Below are 19,610 nucleotides of genomic sequence, written 5' to 3'. Positions count from 1 at the left end.
AGCATGAAGAAAGGATAGATGAGTAATCTTGAGAGCAAGAAGTTGGATGCAGGATTCCTCTTTCTGTGTGCTGGATACATAAATAAAATCTAACTACGATGCAACTGGCATAGTTATACCTCATACTCCAGAGAAACAACAGTTGTGATACCCAGCTTGAAAAAGCTAATGATGAAAAACAGACTCTCCCATCAAAGTGGCATTAATAGGGGAAAGGTAAAATACTAGACCTAGGCTTACTTTTTGATACTTACCTGGAATTCTAAAAGCAATGATCTTTAGGGATCAGGCAGGTTGAGGTAAATACATAAAGGGAGAGGGGAATGGTGGTAGGACAGGGATTGGGAGGGTGGTTATAACACAAATAGGAACTTTTCCCCAAATCAATACTTTAAAAAAAAATAAATTTATTTTTAAAATTTATTTTTGGCCGTGTTATGTCTTCATTGCTGTGCGCAGGCTTTCTCTAGTTGAGGCAAGCAGGGACTACTCTTTGCTGTGGTGTGTAGGCTTCTCATTGCAGTGGATTCTCTTGTTGTGGCACGTGGGCTTCAGTAGTTGTGGCTCACGGGCTCTAGAGCGAGGATCAGTAGCTGTGGCACACGGACTTAGTTGCTGTGTGGCATGTAGAATCCTCCCGGCCCAGGGCTCGAACCCGTGTCCCCTGCATTGGCAGGCGGTTTCTTAACCACTGCACCACCAGGGAAGCCCCCCCAAATCAATACTTTTGATGCTGGTTGCCAGTATGTGACATCTGAATCCTAATTGTTCTAGAATAAATGGAAATCAAAATCTCACATTCATTAACGTAAATAGGGAAACGATTTTAAATTAGGGAACAATGGATATATTTATATTGCTATACAGTGGATAACTAGAAAGCAAGACATCGCCACCCTCTGGAGGTAGCTGCTCTGAATTGCAAGTACACCATCTCAGAGGTAAACCCAGTTTGGCAAGTTTCTTAATTGAATATCTGGAAACACCTGTAATATTTGGTGTTAAATATTATTCACATTAATAAGATTTTAAAATGCTGTGAAGAGTGAGGTTTCAGAGATAGTTATAATATTGTGGTCAACTTGAAAGTAGGGACAGTGTCTTATTTTAAAATTATTATTTGTATCAAAGTAATACATGTATGTTATATTTTTAATATACATATCTATAAATATACACATATAATTATAGGTACATATATCTACTTTCCTTTATAGGAAAATGTAATATTTGATCTAGTCATCAATATTTCCAAGACCCCTTCCCAAATTTGCAACTTCATATGGCTAAGTAATGTCTTTCTACTCATACTACTTATTTGTCAGTTTTACATGTAAAATTGACTTCCTATTAGAGGAGATAAGATAGCCCTCTTGCATCCAGTTTTTTAAATCAATATTCAACATTCATATTATTATAGCTATGTAAGTATGTTTCCTGCTCAAATGTATATTATAGATTGCATTTCTGGTTTTTGTTCAGTTTTCCTGTAATTATTTTTTTCTTTGCTCAGGTTTCTGTCATCATCACTTATTTTTACCAAATTTTCCATCAAAATTGTAAATATTTTATGTAAATCCAAATTTATTAAAATTCTGCCCTCTGCCCTCTCCTTTGCCCATTTCCTTGGAGACATATCTCTGGACTCCCTCCATCTTTCTGCTCCAGTTTGGACTGGATCTTCTCCAGTTGTCATTCTGGGACTTGCTTATTCTATTCCCCTGGTTGGAGCATGTGTGTTCTGTGTCTGGTATTCAATTTTCCTCCTTTCTGCTATATGCCCTCATTTTGCACAAGCTGCATATCTTTCTATAGCTTCTAGAGAAAGAGGAGATGGGATTTTTGTGTGTATGATCTTCTAAACCATAAAAATCTATATTACCCCATTTACTGAGAATTTCTTTAGTTTTTCATTAATGATTTACAGTTTTACTCTGAGATCATGTTCTTTATCAGATTTATTGCTTTCTTTTTAGTGATATATTTAAATGGTATGTTAATTTTTTCTAAATATTGCTTGACAGTATTTAGAAATACAATTGACTTTTAAAAATTGAATCTGAATTCAGTGGGCTTTTAAAATTTATTATTATTAATACCAATAATTCAACCAGAGCTTTTGGGGGGATTTAAAATATAGTTTATATTGTCTGTGGATAATAATAATTTTATTTCTACCTTTCCAATTCTCTAAAAAAAAATTTTTTTTACCTGCCATTCTATATATACCAGTTAGCAACCAATCCTTTCATTTTTAATTCTACACCTTACCAATCCACTAAGCTTTTAGTGTTTTCAATGTGAATTAACTGCCTTTTACAGTGGGGGTATGGAAAAATAGATAATGTTGAATAAAACTGATGATAGTGGAGTGGCATATAATATATAAAATAATGTGTTTAATAGAATAAATTTCACTGGAATTCAACTGTATCTTTTTTATTTTTGTGTTCACTACCTAACCCAGTGCCTGCTATGCATCAGATAATTATTTTGTTGCCTAAATGACTCTTTAAAAAGCTTGCAAGGGTTATTAAAAAATTTTTTTTTGAATATTTTAAATAAGAATAACATTAAGAATTAAAATTATGTATTTGCATAAGTACTTGTAATCACCCTACATAAAAAACATTCTAAGTTTAATTTTAGGGACTATTTAAGTTATAACTATTTCACTGGGTACAATGAGTCTTCACTACCATGAACAAAAATTCATTGAGAATGTCAGAAGTTCTAGACTCTGTGAAAAAATTAATGTAGGCAAATCCTGGAATGTATTAATGTAGACAAATATTTGGCAGTTTTAATGAATCAAAAATACATTCTACCAACAGTCATGTGAACCCTACCTAGTAGAGTTGTCAGAGGAACTACATATGGAAGAAGTGGAGCCAGGAATGTAGAAAATGGGGACTCTTTAACAGTGAGCAGGATAGCGTCAATATTACCCTAACAGTCCAAGAGCAAACTTCACTGAGGTTTGTCACTCTGTTTACCCCTAACATACTCTTCTACCCTACAGAGTTCCAAAATTTCATCAATATTCCAAGTATGATTTCACCTGTGGGTAGCTTTTCCCTTCCCTTGCATATAACCTTGCCTGATTAAATACTATTATTTCTTGATTTCTCCATTTAGATACCACTTTCTCTGAGAGCTTTCCCTAAACCTCCAGGTTAGGTTCAGTGCCTATTCTCTGTAAGTTCGCACAGAACCCAGTTGACATTTATCACACTACATTAAAACTGCCTATTTACTGTCCTTCTTACTACCCTCTAACAGGGTGGAGACTGTGTCTTTTAAAATGTTAAGTCCTCAGTGCCAATTACTAAGAGGAGACTATAAAACTTACTGAGTAGATGACTGAATGTTTACTGAGTATTCATCTATAAACATGACACAACTTGTAAGTAGGCTTTTGGTTTAATGGACATAGCATTTCAGAGTTGGAAGAATACATTATACAAGTAATTACATAACGGGTTATTGAATTACAATTTTTATAGGTGCTATAAGGGAAAATAATGACAGGAGTAGACACTTAAAACAGGGAATCTTGGCCAAATTGTGAGTGGAGAATTGTCAATCTGTGATGGCTAATCCTACATGTCAACTTGGCTGGACCACAGTACCCAGATATTTGGTCAAACACTAGTGAAGATGTTGCTTGGAAGGTATTATTCGGATAAGATTAACATTTAAATCAGTAGACTGAGTAAAGCTGATTACCTCTTCCACATATGGGTGGAACCCATGTAATCAGTTGAAAGCTTTAAGAGAAAAAGGCTGAGGTCCCCAAGGAAAAAAGAATTCTGCTTCCAGATTGCCTTTGAACTCAATACTACAACATCGACTCTTCTTTGGGTCTCCAGCCTGCTGGACTGCCTTGCAAATTTTGGAGTTGGCATCCCCCACTATTGTGTGAGCCAATTCCTTAAAATAAATCTTTCTTTATTCACATCCTTTTGGTTCTGCTTCTCTGCAAAACCTAATATATAGCTGTGGAAAGACAACATTGAGGAAATGATGTTTGGTTTGAGCTTTGAAAGAGGAGAAGCAATTAATATGTGAAAGAGGAGAGAGTAGAAACAACATTCTAGCAGAAATAAAAATGTCCAAGGGCCTTCAGGTGGAAAGATGCACTATATCTTCAAAGAATGAATGCAGGGGGGAAGTGAGGGGAGTGCCATGAAATGAGTTGGATAAGGCAGGTAAGGTCACATCATACAGAACCTGGTCATTTCATTTGAAGAAAATTCACAGAAAACCACCTTTATTTGTATTTGACTATAATTATTAAACTACTTTATAAAATTAGATCTACATAGCATTGGGATTAGCCATACTTTAAATTGTCTATGCCCTTCTCTTCTCTTCATTACTACCCAAACACAAGCATATTCTGGGAAAAGTAATAGAAACAAATCCCATGTGTCTCAAATAGATGTTTGAAAATGTAAGAAAAGATCAAATATCTGCTACGTTGAATCAAAACATGAGTAAAACATTAGCAGAGCTTGAGTGAACCTGACAAAAGTTCACAAAACAATTCACTTGAGATAACGAGAAAGATGTTCAAGTGTGAGGCAGGCAGAATGAGATTGATTATTTAATATTCCTTAGTTATTGTATTTAAAAAATACAATTAGGCCTTCTCCTAAAATGTCAGTGCACATTTTTGTAAATTTCACTGCCCACCTATTCACTGTATAGCTTCTTTAAACCTTTTAATGCTATTGTGCCTGTTCTCAGGATTTTCAGATATTTCTGAAGCCACAAATGTAGTAGTATTAAAGAATTAGGAAAAAGCAAAAGCAAAAAAAAGTTGAAATAGTTTTCTTATACTTTTACAATAATCAAAGACTTAAACATGAGAATAGGTTTTAAAGGAAGGTATATGATAGCAAATGAACACATTAGGTGTTTCCTACTCTTAAGTAAGTGTTTCATAATTAAGAAGTTGGATGTGATGGTGGGAGAATGATTTTTTTTAAGATATAAGGAGAACATAAGCTACTTTTAAAATTATAATGTTATTCACTAAGTTCTTGAGAGTGAATTAATTTATGCCTGTTGTAGGGGAGCCTGAACAAACTGGGGTGATAGTAATGAGGACAAGGTGATGATGGCCTGGACCCACCTTTGATCAAGTGGCCAATGCCTAGGGAGCAGGTGTGGCTGACCAAATCTGAGTGGTAAATGAATTGAGTCTGTAACAAATGGGGTGTCAATTTCTACTCAATTGTACATTGAGCTGTGGAGTTAATTAAGACATTATGCATTTTTTCCTCCAGATTTATTGAGGTGTGATTGACAGACAACATTGTGTAAATTTAAGGTGTAAAAGTCAAAGATTATATATAAATAATTACTACAATAAAGTTAGTTCCTACATCCATTACCTCATAGTTACTTTATTTTTGTGATAAGAACACTTAAAATCTATTCTCTTAGCAAATTTCAAGTGTACAATAAAGTGTTCTTAATTATAACCATCATTCTGTACTGTAGATCTCCAGAATTTATTAAACTTACAATTGAAAGTTTGTGCCCTTTGACTCACATCTCCCCATTTCCCTTATTCCACAGCCACTGGAAATTACCAATCTACTCTTTGCTTTTATGAGTTCAACTTTTTGAAGTTCCACATATAAGTGAGGTCATACAATATTTGTCTTTCTATGTCTGACTTATTTTGGTTACAATAATGCCCTCATGTTCATCCATGTTCTTGCAAATGGCAAGATTTCCTTACTTTTCATCGCTAAAAAATACTCCATTGTATATATCTATGTCTATGTCTATATATCATATTGTCTTTATTCATCTCTCCATGGACACTTAGATTTTTTCCATGTCTTGGCTCTTGTGAATAATCCTACAATGAATGTAGGGCTGCAGATATCTCTTCAAGGTGGTAATCTTTTCTCCTTTGAATATATACCCAGAAGTGGGATTGCCAAATCATATGGTAATTCTAGTACTTCTAAGTTTTTGAGGAACTTGCATATTGTTTCCTATAGTGGCTGTACCAATTTACATTTCCACCAACAGTGCACAAGGATTTTCTCTTTTCTGCATCCTCACCAACATGTATTATCTCTTGTCTTTATGATAATAATTGTTCTAAAAGGTGTGAGGTGATATCTCATTGTGGTTTTGATTTGATTTTTTCTGATGATTAGTGATATTGAGCACCTTTTCATGTACCCGTTGGCGATTTGTATGTCTTCCTTGGAAAAATGTCTATTCAGGTTCTTAGTCTGTTTTTTAATTTCATTCTTTTTTTTTCTTTTTTCTTTTGCTATTGAATTATATGAGTTCCTTATATACTTTGTATTTTAACTCCATATCAGATATATGGTTTTCAAGTATTCTCTCCCATTCCATGTGTTACTATTTCATTTTGTTGATCATTTTTTTTTTGCTGTGCAGAAGCTTTCTAGTTTGATGTAGCCCTTCTTGATTTTGCTTGCATAACTTGGACATGTGGTGTTGTGTATAAAAATATCATTGTCGGGCTTCCCTTTTGGTGCAGTGGTTAAGAATGCCTACCAATGCAAGGGACACGGGTCTGAGCCCTGGTCTGGCAAGATCCCACATGCTGTGGAGAAACTAAGCCTGTGTGCCACAACTACTGAGCCTGTGCTCTAGAGCCCATGAGCCCCAACTACTAAAGCCCACATGCCACATCTACTGAAGCCCATGCACCCTAGAGCCCACGCTCCACAACAAGAGAAGCCACCACAATGAGAAGCCCATGCACCACAATGAAGAGTAACCCCTGCTCGCCACAACTAGAGAAAGCCCATGCACAGCACCCAACGCAGCCATCAATCAATCAATCATTGTCAAGTCTGATGTTAAGGAGCTTTTCCCCTCTCTTTTCTTTTAGGAGTTTTACAGTTTCAGGTCTTACATTTAAGTCTTTATTCCATTTCGAGTTAATTTTTCTGAGTGGTGTAAGATAAGGGTCTGATTTCATTCTTTTGCAAGTTGTGGACATCCAGTTTTCCCGGCACCATTTGTTGAAGAGAATATCATTTCCCCATTGTATATTCTTGGCTGCCTCATCAAAAAGGGGTTGAACATATATGCATGGGCTTATTTCTGGGCTCCTGGTCTCTTCCATTTGTCTATGTGTCTGTTTTTATGCCAGTATCATACTGTCTTCAATATTATAGCTTTGTAACTTAGTTTGAGATCAGGAAGTGTGATGCCTCCAGCTTTGTTCTTTTTTTTCATAGTGGCTTTGAATATTCAAAAACTTTGCAGTTCCTTATGAATTTCAGGATAGTTTTTTCTATTTCTATGAAAAATGCCATTGAAATTTTGATAGAGATTGAATTGAATCTATAGATTGCTTTGGTAGCATGGCCATTTTAACAATATTAATCATTCAGATCCATGAACATGGGATATCTTTTCATTTATTTGTGTCTTCTTTAATTTCTTGCATCAAAGTCTTAGTCTTACAGTTTTCAGTGTACTGGTCTTTAATGTCCTTGGTTAAATTTATTTTTAAATATTTTATTGTTTTGACGCTATTGTAAATGGAATTATTTTTTCTTTACCAGATAGTTTCTTGTCAGTGTATAGAAGTGCAACTGATTTTTGTGTGTTGATTTTTCATTCTGCAACTTTACCAAATTTGTTTATTAGTTCTAACAGTTTATTGGCGGTCTTTAGTGTTTTCTATATATACACTGTGTATATAGTGTTTTCTAAGTTTATTGGTGGTCTTAATGTTTTCTATCTTATACATGGAAAACACTAAAGAGCACCAATAAACTGATTTTTATCCTACTTTCTATTAATGTGATGTATCACATTTGTTAATTTGCGTATGTTGAACTATTTTTACATTCCTAATTTGTTGTCTGCAAGCAGAGATAATTTTACTTCTTCCTTTCCTATTTGGATGCCTTTTATATCTTTTTCTTGCCTAATTACTCTTGCTAGGACCTCCAGTAATACATTGAATAGAAGTGGTTGGGGTAGACACCCTTGTCTTACTCTTGATCTTAGAGAATCAGTCTGTTCTTGCTCTTGGAGGATCAATCTGATCATCCATTGAACATGATACTAGTTGTTGTGTGTCATATATTGCCTTTATTCTGTTGGTAAGCATTTCTTCTATACCTAATTTGCTGAGTTTTTATCATGAAAGAAGGCTGACTTTTGTCAAGTACTTTTTCTTCATCTATTGAGACATTTGTGTGATTTTTATCCTCCTTTCTATGAATGTGGTGTATCACATTTGTGGATTTGCATATGCTGAACTATTTTTACATTCTAGGCATAAATCCCACTTGGTCATGATATATGATCTTTTTAATGTGCTGTTGAATTCAGTTTGCTAGTATCAAGAATTTTTACATCTATATTCATCATGGATATTTGCCTGTAATTTTCTTTTCTTAAGCTGTTTTTTTTTTGTTGTTGTTGTTGTTGTTGTTTTTTTTGCAGCATGTGGGCCTCTCACTGTTGTGGCCTCTCCCGCTGCGGAGCACAGGCTCAACGGCCATGGCTCACGGGCCCAGCCGCTCCACGGCATGTGGGATCCTCCCAGACCGGGGCACGAACCCGTGTCCCCTGCATCGGCAGGCGGACTCTCAACCACTGGGCCACCAGGGAAGCCCTCTTAAGCTGTTTTTATCTGGCTTTGTTATCATGGTGATGCTGGCCTGGAGAAATAAGTTTGGGAGCATTCCCTTTTCCTTCTTTCTGAAAGAGTTTGAGAAGGATTGGTGTTAATTCTTTAAATATTTGGTAGAATTTACCAATGAAGCCATATTGTCCTGGGTTTTTCTTGGTTGGGACATTTTTGACTACTGATTCAATCTCCTTTCTCATTAATGGTCTATTCAGATTTTATATTTCCTCATGATTCAATATTAGGAAAATTTATCCATTTTTTCTAGGTTATATAATTTGTTGGCATATAATTGCTTATAGTAGTCTTCTATGATCCTTTGTATTTTTGTGGTATCAGTTATAATGTCTCCTCTTTAATTTATACTTTTATTTATTTGAATCTTTTTCTTGGTTAGTCTAGCTAAAAGTTTGTCAATTTTGTTTATCTTTTCAAAAAACAACTCTTAGTTTTATTGACTCTTCTTTTCTGGTCTCTGTTTCATTTATTTCTGCTCTAATCTTTATTTCTTTCCTTCTGCTAACTTTGTACTTAGTTTGTTCTTTCTCTAGCTCTTCAAGGTGTAAAGTTAGGTTGTTTATATGAGAAATTCCTCTTTATTATGCATTTTGGAGTTAAACTGTCCATAAGTTTTCAGAAGGTGCACAAGTGTGCAGTGGTTAGTTCTGGGGAGTGCCTTAATAAAATTGAGACTAGGCTTACACTTACAGATACTGTTCCCCATCTTTTAGGATGGAAAATCATGGTTTTTCTCATGATAACTATTGTTTTATTAAAAGTGAAGATTCTAGAGAATACTAGAGTGTAAGTTCAAATATTGCTATTGGCATTATCACTTTAATACTCATTTTAAATTGTGGAAGCGGAATATAGATTATTGAGCAACTGCTCAATATTTAACACAAGTTATCTCATTTAAACCTTAAAAACATCTTTGTGATGTGAACATTAAACACTTCATTTCATAAAGTTAAATAAAAGTCTCAGGGAGGAAAAATAATTTGTTTGAGAGGAAGGATACAAAGGAGGACTTGAATTCAAACTCATTCTGTTCACGCCTCAAACCTGTTTACTTTCCAGTACACTCATTTGAGGTAAAATAAAATGAGGATAATACCTAGCCCAGAAATATCCCATTGCCAATGTTCTACTCCAGAGGAAATCCAAACTAATATATAAATGTCATGTATTCTGACAAATTGAAAATAATGCATATGCTCCTGACACCAAATGTTCTTTGGAAATTCAGCTTCAACTTGGTGATTTTTCTCGTGTTCCTCTTACCTGGGTCATGGACTAGTCTGGCCTTACGTTGAGGCTGAAGCTTTTGTTCCCTGAATTCTCATGTTTTCATGTTCTCAAATGACTATGTGCCTTTCTTATATTGGTTAATATTGTAATAATCAATTGTCTTTTTATCTTACTCTTTTTTTTTTTTTTTAGTTAGCTTGTTATTGCTCTAGATGATTAAGAGGAGGATACATTAGATGAATTGGAGATGCTGAATGTCCATGATATTGTTAGTTGTCACATCTTTTAAAATCCTGTTTGGAGCCACTGGAACAAGGTTCACTGGAATGAACAAGGTTCACTGGAATGAACAAGGTTCTCTGAAGCCTTGGCTTTCAACAGCTGTCCACTTTATGCCAGGAGAATATAAAAACAACTTGAGGGCTTCTTGTTCTCAGAGTATTGCCGTGGTGCTAATCAGATGCTAACCTTTAAACTTTAGATGATTTATAAGTTAAAGTGTACAAGTCTTATCAGAAGCACTAACAATGACCAGAACATCACTTATGCAAATAAAAGTTACATAGCTTCTGGGCTGGTGATCAGCAGTATTTTTCAAGGTCAAGGAATTGGCTTACTTCGGTAAGGACTGGTTGTTCTGCAGTCCCTTACTTTACTTTCATAGCTACTTCCAGGTTGCACTGCAGAAGAATTTCATTTATTAGGATGGATACTCACAGGTATTAAGGAAATGTGAAATCAGATCACCAAATAATTGACTAAATTAAGTGTTAGGACAAGTCCCCAGAATTAAAGACTTAAATCCTTAGGAAATAAAGAATCTTAGTTTCTTCAACCCTGAGACCACTTCTGGGTTTTAGTCTATTTTTGTCTAATGCTGTACACCCCTGCATCACCAGTACTGTCTTGACTGTGTAGTAACCACATATCTAATTTCAACTAAAGCCAAGATTCTTAGCTTGCCACCTGGTTTCCTGTTATTGTTTAGCACTGTCCTCATGAGGGAGAGCAAAGCTGTATACAGACCAATTTGAATAGAACTCACCAACGTAATTGTTATCATTTTTCTTTACTTTTGTGCTGCACACTCAAGGGCTTGGCAAATTAACAATATGAGGTTTAGTGGTGGATTTTCTTGCCAGAGGTGTTTGCCATGCAACTATCAATACATACAAGTACTGAACTCTTTTTCTTACTAAAATTTGCTTTTTTCATTGAGAAATAGATAAGCTGCAACTATTGATTAAGTGTATTATAGAACAGACAATTACTGAGAAGCAATTTGATTTTTAAAATTAAGCTATAAGGTGAGGGTGGGGCTTTGATTAGACCTCATGAAGTAATAAATCAGCTACAATATTCAGATGGAACAGGGGTGATTTTTGTTTTTCTTGGGCCGCCAGCCTTTGGTACTGGATATAAGATATTATACCCACAGAAGATTAGTGAATGGCAGTTTTAAAATTATAGTAGTTCTTTGCTGCATGAACAGCATTTTAAAAACTGTTTTTTGTTCAAAGAGCATTGCTTCCTGAAAATGACAAAAATGAGAAAGTAGCTATCCCTTAATTTCAAGCAGTGTTATCTCAAGCAACAATAGTTCAATGATTTTGTTCTTCTTTCTAATGACCTAAGCCCAGAGTAAATGATTGATAATGTTTGCTTCACAGTTACACTAGTAAAATCTTATCATGAAATGATCTCTTCATTTTTCATGATAGATTACTTTGAATAAAATCATATTTAGGGAATATCCAATATTTACCAGCATTTTCCAGATATATCTAAATTACAACAAACAGGAGGCACCTCTAGCTGCAAATTGGTATATTTCCATGATAGAAATTTGTTTTCCTTCCTTTTCATAGTCCTTACTCAAATTAGTAAGGGTAAATAACTCTAGAATAGTGATGTCATCATAAAATTATGTGGATTAATTTTGCATAAGCCCAACCAATCTTTGGAAAGCAGATATGAAATAGACTTTTGCTGTAGGAATTCATAATAACTTTATTAATTTAGCCAAATGTATGCATTTATATGTGCATATTTATTATACATAAGTGTATACAGTTGAAAGTGATTTTGAAACCCTATTTATCTTATAGGCCTAGAGTACTGTAGTTTCTCTAAGTATATAAATTTTAAATATAACTATGAATTAAAATAAAATTTTATTTGGAGGCTTTCTTTTTGAAATCTGGAATTCATTTACTGTATAGTTTGGAAAATTTGAACTGTAATATGTTAATATAAATTAATACCAACTTAATTTTAAATAAGTTTTGTGTTCTATTGTAAGTCACTTTCAAAGATTTACAATGTATAAAATAAGATTTTTGGAGATTGAGCTTCCGTGAAATTTCCTTAAAGTGATTTTTGAGAAACTTTGTTAATAAGTTGCAGTTTATTTATTATAAAACAAAGAGTTAGCTGTTTTCAGGGATTTTTGTTTTTGGTATTCATATTCTATAAATAAGTTTTATGGAAACAGGACTTTGGTTTTTTTTGGAAAACACGTCACTTGGGCACCTTACAAAAGCTAGCAGCATTGACTCGAGTGCTTTGTATAATACATTTAGCTACAGATCTGATTTATATCAGATACAGATTTATAATTACATAGAACATCACTTTGAAATATTTTGAGTGGAATATAAAATTCTCTTCTGTAAAAAAAATGGTAGAAAACTATAGAGAGGACAATAAAAAAGAACTGAGAGGACATTAAAAACAATTGAGATCATGAGGTCAAGCTCCTCAGTCAGTCCTGGTTCCAGTCCAGACTGATGTGTGACAGAAGAGCATTATTATTACTCTGTAATAATACTTTGCACCTGAGAACCTCTAAACCCCTCAAAACTGCAAGCTGTTTTGCATGATGTACATGCCAGCCAATGTTATGAGGGTAGGGAGGGAGGGGTTGTCAACACATAAGTGTCAGAGCACTTATTTTGACATACATGTATTTATTTTTCCTTTCTTTAAGCTTATTTCTTTTTAGAGAGTTGTCACCAAGTATGGAATGAGAAGAAGGGGAAGCCAAAAAAAAAAAAAAAAAGTAGGCAGAGAAAATATACATAAGGAAAATGAATTAAATAGCAGAAAACCAAACTTTATTCCTTGCTCTAGGATTTAATATGACTTTGAGAGTACATAATCTCTGTGAGAACAATTTGGAAAATAAAAGAATGGTATTCTAGTTTGAATGTATAAAAAAGATTAAGTGTTCTGAACATAATAATAAACTCAGAAAAATAATGAAATTCACTCTGATGTTAATATGCAAGCACCAGAGGGGCTCTAAGAAAAATATAAAAATAAAATCAAGTTTCACATTAATTTTGCCATTAGACAGATTGAACATTGAGTTGCTTAAGTCCAACAGCCCTTATATAGGCGACATCACAGACATAGTCTGAGATGTTAAAATGCTGGAAATCCGTCTTCCCAGGAGGATTTTTGCCAATTAGTTTGAGACTAAAGAATCCTGCCAGGCTTGAGGCTGCCCAGCAAGGTAGAGGATCAGAAACAGGAAAAAAAAGAAATATTTTATAAGAGAGAGCTGAAAAATCAGCGACTCAGCTGGCAGCACAAAACTATGCTTGAAAGCAACTTTAGGATTTGGAGGCTTTCATAGTGAATTGCATTATAATTTTAGAGGTCTGTTTGGGGAGATTTGTTATATTCTGGCATTAGAAAATTGTGTAAAGATTGTATGATATGCTTACTCATTATGATAGCCTGCAATTAGGAAAGAATCTTATCAGCTGCTATGCATTTATTACAGAGCAATTAATGGGACCATGATGGACCAATTTCACAATTTTAAAATCTAGAAAATATTCCTGGATATTTAGACATCTGTCATAATTGATTAGATGAATCTTTGTTTTCTAAGTCTTTATTGGAGATGAAGCATCAAGATAGGTGGGGTAAAAACCTCTATCCAGTAAAAACAAAACCCAAAATATAAATATAACCTTCAAATAATTGAGCAGCTCTAACATATGGACAAGGGTATACACTTTATTTATAGGCCTGAGTTAGCTACACAACTTCTAAAGAAAAAAATTTTCTGTCCATTCTTTTTTCATCCCCTTATTTCTAAACTCTTTAGACATAATTTTTCCCAAGATATCAGAAGCCCATGCTTGTTGGGTAGAGATGACAGTCTAGCTACTCTTTGAAAACCTGCAAGAATTTGCTTACCTTCATTGGCCCTTTTGTCAATTTCCAATTTGTCTATCATATAATTAAAATTATTAACAGCAGGAGTAGTAACTGAATGACAAAGCTAGGAGAATTTAGGAATCATGAATTCACTCTGCAGTCATAAGTGAACTGAATTTTCACTGATGCTTTTCACTATTTTCTTACTAAAACTCTTTACTCCCTTGGCCTAGCGGTAAAAAAGCAGGTAAGATCTTCAGTGTATTCCCAAAACATCCAGGATACTGCTGAAGATCCTGTAAATATGCGAATAACACCTATTGGGTGATTAACAAACTGTAGAGAGGTGGCCGGTAACTAGGACTAGAGCAACACTGATCAAGCAAGAAACCACTTTTAGAAAGAATTTTTTCCTGGTACAGAGATCAACTTTATGAAACAAAGGTTCAGAACATTTTAACTGTTTGGGTATGTATCAGTCAGAGTCCAAACAGAGAAACAGAACCAATAGGAGATACATATTAACAATTTATTTAAATGATTTGCTTTACAGAATTGTGAGTGTTGACTAATCAAGTCCAAAATCCATAGGGCAGGTTGTCAGGAAGGGCAAGCTGGAACACTCAGGCATGGGGTGAAGCTACTGTCCACAGGTAGAATATCTACTTCTTTTTTTTTTTTTGCGGTACGCGGGCCTCTCACTGCTGTGGCCTCTCCCGCTGTGGAGCACAGGCTCCGGACACGCAGGCTCAGCGGCCATGGCTCACGGGCCCAGCCGCTCCGCGGCATGTGGGATCTTCCCGGACCGGGGCACGAACCCATGTCCCCTGCATTGGCAGGCGGACTCTCAACCACTGCGCCACCAGGGAAGCCCTCTTTTTTTTTTTTTTTTTTCTCTCTTTTTTTTTTTTATTAGTTTCTGCTTTATAACAAAGTGAATCAGTCATACATATACATCTGTTCCCACATCCCTTCCCTCTTGCATCTCCCTCCCTCCCACCCTCCCTATCCCACCCCTCCAGGTGGTCACCAAGAACCGAACTGATCTCCCTGTGCTATGTGGCTACTTACCACTAGCTATCTACCTTACGTTTGGTACTGTATATATGTCCATGCCTCTCTTTCGCTTTGCCACAGCTTACCCTTCCCCCTCCCCATATCCTCAAGTCCATTCTCAAGTAGGTCTGTGTCTTTATTCCCGTTTTACCCCTAGGTTCTTCATGACATTTTTTTTTTAATTCCATATATATGTGTTATCTACTTCTTCAGGGAAGCCTCAGCTCTGCTTTTAATGTATTTCAACTTACTGAATCAGGCCCACACAAATTATCTGGGATAATCTCCCTTACTTAAAGTCAACTAGTTATAGAATTGAATCACATCTGTTAAAATATGTTCAAAACAGCACCTAGATATTGGTTGAATAACTGAGGACTGCAACATGGCCACGCTGACACATGAAATGGACACACAGGTAATTCTCAAGAGGACTTTCTGGCATAGAAAAAGTGGAAACCTTTGGATTTAGTAAGATTTGGGCATTAACTCAAACTACGTGTTATCACCTGTGGGATCCTGAGTACATTACAAAACTTTTCTGTGCTTCTTTATTTCTAAAATTTGATGTGTTCTTGTTAATGAATTTTATCATTACCAAAATGGAGGTAGTATTAGTTTAACACTTCCTGGCATATAGTCAGTACTCTTGGGTGTTCGTTCCTCCTACCCCTAGAAATCACATCTTATGGTGAGTACAGTATCGTTTCCAAATAACAGTGTTTTGTACAATTTTATACAAGTAAGAAAAAACAGTAGCAAAAGCAATGACACAAAGGTGGTAAAATATATCAGTTACTATAAAGGTACATTCTTAAGACTGTCAGGGTGAGACCTAAAATTGCTGTCTTAGTGAACAGTTTTTACACCTTGGCACATCAATTATTTTGCACTCGGCTTACTCACCTATAAAATGGGGAAATAAATACGTGCTCTCCTTACTTCGTTGAGTAGTTATGAAGAACAAATAAAAAAATGCATATGGATGGATTTTGTAAACTACAAAAATAATTACTATATTGGTCACTGATTCTTATCCTTCCTCTTTTTTTTAAAATCCTTCCTCTTTTGAGTAGATATAAGGAAACATTTTCATGCTTCTTTAAAAGATTTGGAAGATCATAGGGTTTGTTTTTTTTAAACCAATAAAGTGAGGGAGAAAAAAACCCCCAAACTTCTCAGCTATTATAAAAACTAATTTCTTAAGGCTGAGAGAGAAAATAAGAAGTAATTAAGATATTACGGTGTTTTACTAGGCTTTACAAAAATTATTTTAAAACAATTTATTTTAGCAAATGGTGCAGCTAAGTAAGTTTAAAATTCTATCATCGGGCTTCCCTGGTGGCGCAGTGGTTAAGAATCCCCCTGCCAATGCAGGGCACACGGGTTTGAGCCCTGGTCTGGGAAGATCCCACAAGCCACAGTGCAACTAAGCCCGTGTGCCACAACTACTGAAGCCAGCGCACCTAGAGCCCGTGCTCCGCTTCCAGAGAAGCCACCGCAATGAGAAGCCCATGCACCTCAACGAAGAGCAGCCCCTGCTCGCCGCAACTAGAAAAAGCCTGTGCGCAGCAAGGAAGACCCAACGCAGCCAAAAATAAATAAATTAAAAAAAAATTCTATTATGACACAGAACTCAGTCTGAACAGGTTATGAAAATTTGAAGTTATCAGCAATTTGCTTCTGTTAGTATAATTAAAGAGTAATTTCCCTGTGCTTTCTAAATAGGAAATTTTTATAAATATGAAGTTTGTGCATGTATGTATTCCAGTTATCTATTTCTTGGTAACAAACTATCTTGGTAGTGGTGTCAGAAAAAACAATTTTTTTTTATGCTCATGGATTCTGTGGAACAGGAATTCAGGCAAGTCGCAGTAATGATATCATGTCTCTTTTCCATAATATTTGGAGCCTCAGCTGAGAAGAATAGAATGGGGGTGACGAGCAACTAGGAGCTGCAAACACATGGAGGCTTGGCACACACCTGAGATATTTCAAAGACTGGGCTCAGCTGGGACTATGATACATTACCTCTCCATGTGGCTTTGGCTTCCTTACAATATGATGGCCACAAAGTAGTTGAGTTTCTTATATAATGGCTTGGAGTTTCAATTAGTGATCAAGGCAGAAGCTGCTGTACTTTTTATGACCTGTTCTCAGAAGTCATGAATAAACCTTTCAGCAACATCTATGGGTCAAGCAGTCACAAGCCTACCCAGGTTGAAGGAGAAGGGACTTAGAACACAAATCTTAATGAGTCTAAGATTCAGTTTTCATTTTTAAATTTAGTACTATGATATATTCCAAATCAACTTTTGCATATGGGCTAAGATAGTGGTTGAGGTTCATTTTTCTTTTTTTGGGGGGGCATCCAATTTTTTCAGCTCCATTTGTTGAGTAGATAATCATTTTTCACAGTTAAATATATATGTATAATATTTATATAATATAAGAACACATACTGAGTATATATTATATATACATAAACATATAGTTTTCTCCATGAATTAGATAAGTAGAAAAGAAAAATTGGGAATATAAGATTGTTGCTACCTCATACTATGTATCAGAAGAGATAAGGGAATATGATATAGGATCAGAATGTGATGTATTCTCTCTCAGAATATTACATATTTTCTAATAAGCTCCTACATATCCCTTTGATCTGGAAGACTGAGCACATATGCAAAGCCAGGCCCACACTCAGGACAGACTGGGGATAGACTTAACCATCTACTTGTTCCAGACTGAAAGTGCAGCTTTGCCTACCAGAAAGCAAATTCAGACTAAATTTGTCAACTGTTTAAAGTTGGAAAGCATTTCCCAGTGTATGCACATATTCATTAGCAAAGAGTTAAAGCTTAACTGCCTCAAAGAGTTTAAGCATATCCTCTTAACAATTATTGTCTGACCACTAAGCTACGTTGATCCAGGTGTAACTCCTAAGAAATCATGCTTAAAAATAAAAATACAACACTACAGAAGAGGTAGACATTGTTGTATTAGTCCTGATAAGTAAATGAACAAATAAAATAAAAACAAAAAAAATAGCAACAGAGAAATCAGAATCCAGAATTGCCATGATATAGTCTCTAATATGTCCAGTTTTCAATATAATTATGCTACATGAAAAGAAATAGGGAAGTATAACCCATACACAGGAGAAAGGCAAAAATAATGACACATCAAATAACAATATCAATAAAGAAATATAAACCTAAATCATGATAAAGAACTAAATGGAAATTCTGTAATTAAAAGATACAATTACTGAAATGAAAAAATTCAGAGAGGCCCAAGAGCAGATGTGAAAGAAATCTGAAAACATGAAAATAGATCAATAGAAGAGAAAGGAAAAAAGGATAAATGAAAATGAATAGGCCTTCAGAGACCTGTGGTACATCATCAAGGGTACCAACTATTTATAGTAGCTGTTGCAGAAGATGAGAGAGAGAAATGTACAAAAAAATATTTGAAGAAATAATAGCTGACAGTTTCTCAAATTTGAGAAAAAAAATTAATTTACACATCCAAAAAGCTCAATGAGATCCAAGTAGGGAAACACAATGACCTCCACACCTAAACATATAATCAAACTTGAAATCCAAAGACAATGAGATAAATCTTGAAAGCAACAAGAGAAAATCAACTCATGACACATGGAAAAAACACATTAACAGTGAACTTATCAGAAGCAAAGGAGGCCAGAAGAAGATGCTATGACATATGTAAAGTCCTGAAATTACATGTTCAGAAAAACTATCAGTCAAAACTGCAGGTTAATAAAAGACATTCTCAGATAAACAAAAACTGAAGATTTGCTATTATTAGAACTACCTACAAGAAATACTCAAGTCCTTCAGTCTGAAAGAAAATGATACCAGAATGTAACTTGAGTCCACACAAAAATATATAGCACTGATAAAAGTAATTATGTAGATAAATATAATCCAATATAAATATATTTTTCTCTTCTTATAACTGATTGAAAAAAAAGTTGCATAAAGCAGTAATTATAAAACAGTATTGTTGGGTTTATAACCTATAAAAATATGTTACCACAAAGGGAGGAATGTAGCTATAATAGCAAAGTTTCTATATTTTAAAGTTAATATGAATTTGATGTAGACTTTTTCAATTAAAATACATATTGTAATCCTTAGAGCAACCACTAAGAAAACACCTTAATAGTACAAACAACGACAACAATAACAAAACCACAAGAGAGGAATTAATATTGTACACTAGAGAATATCTGTTATACACAAAAAGAACGCAAGAAAAAAGGAATAGATGAAAAAAAGAGACATATAACAAACTAATAATAAAATTCTTTTACTTTTCCTTCTATTTCTTTCTTCTTCCTCTCCCTTTTCCCTCTTCCTCTTACATTTCTTTCTCCCCTCCCTCTTTGTCTCCTTCTCCCCACATCCCTCTCCTTCTCCTTCTCCTTTTTCTTACTTAATGCACTGTC

This window comes from Mesoplodon densirostris, chromosome 9, assembly GCF_025265405.1.
Source record: "Mesoplodon densirostris isolate mMesDen1 chromosome 9, mMesDen1 primary haplotype, whole genome shotgun sequence".
NCBI lineage: Eukaryota > Metazoa > Chordata > Mammalia > Artiodactyla > Ziphiidae > Mesoplodon > Mesoplodon densirostris.
The sequence above is the reverse complement of the archived record's forward strand: the minus strand, read 5'-3'. Positions refer to the sequence as shown.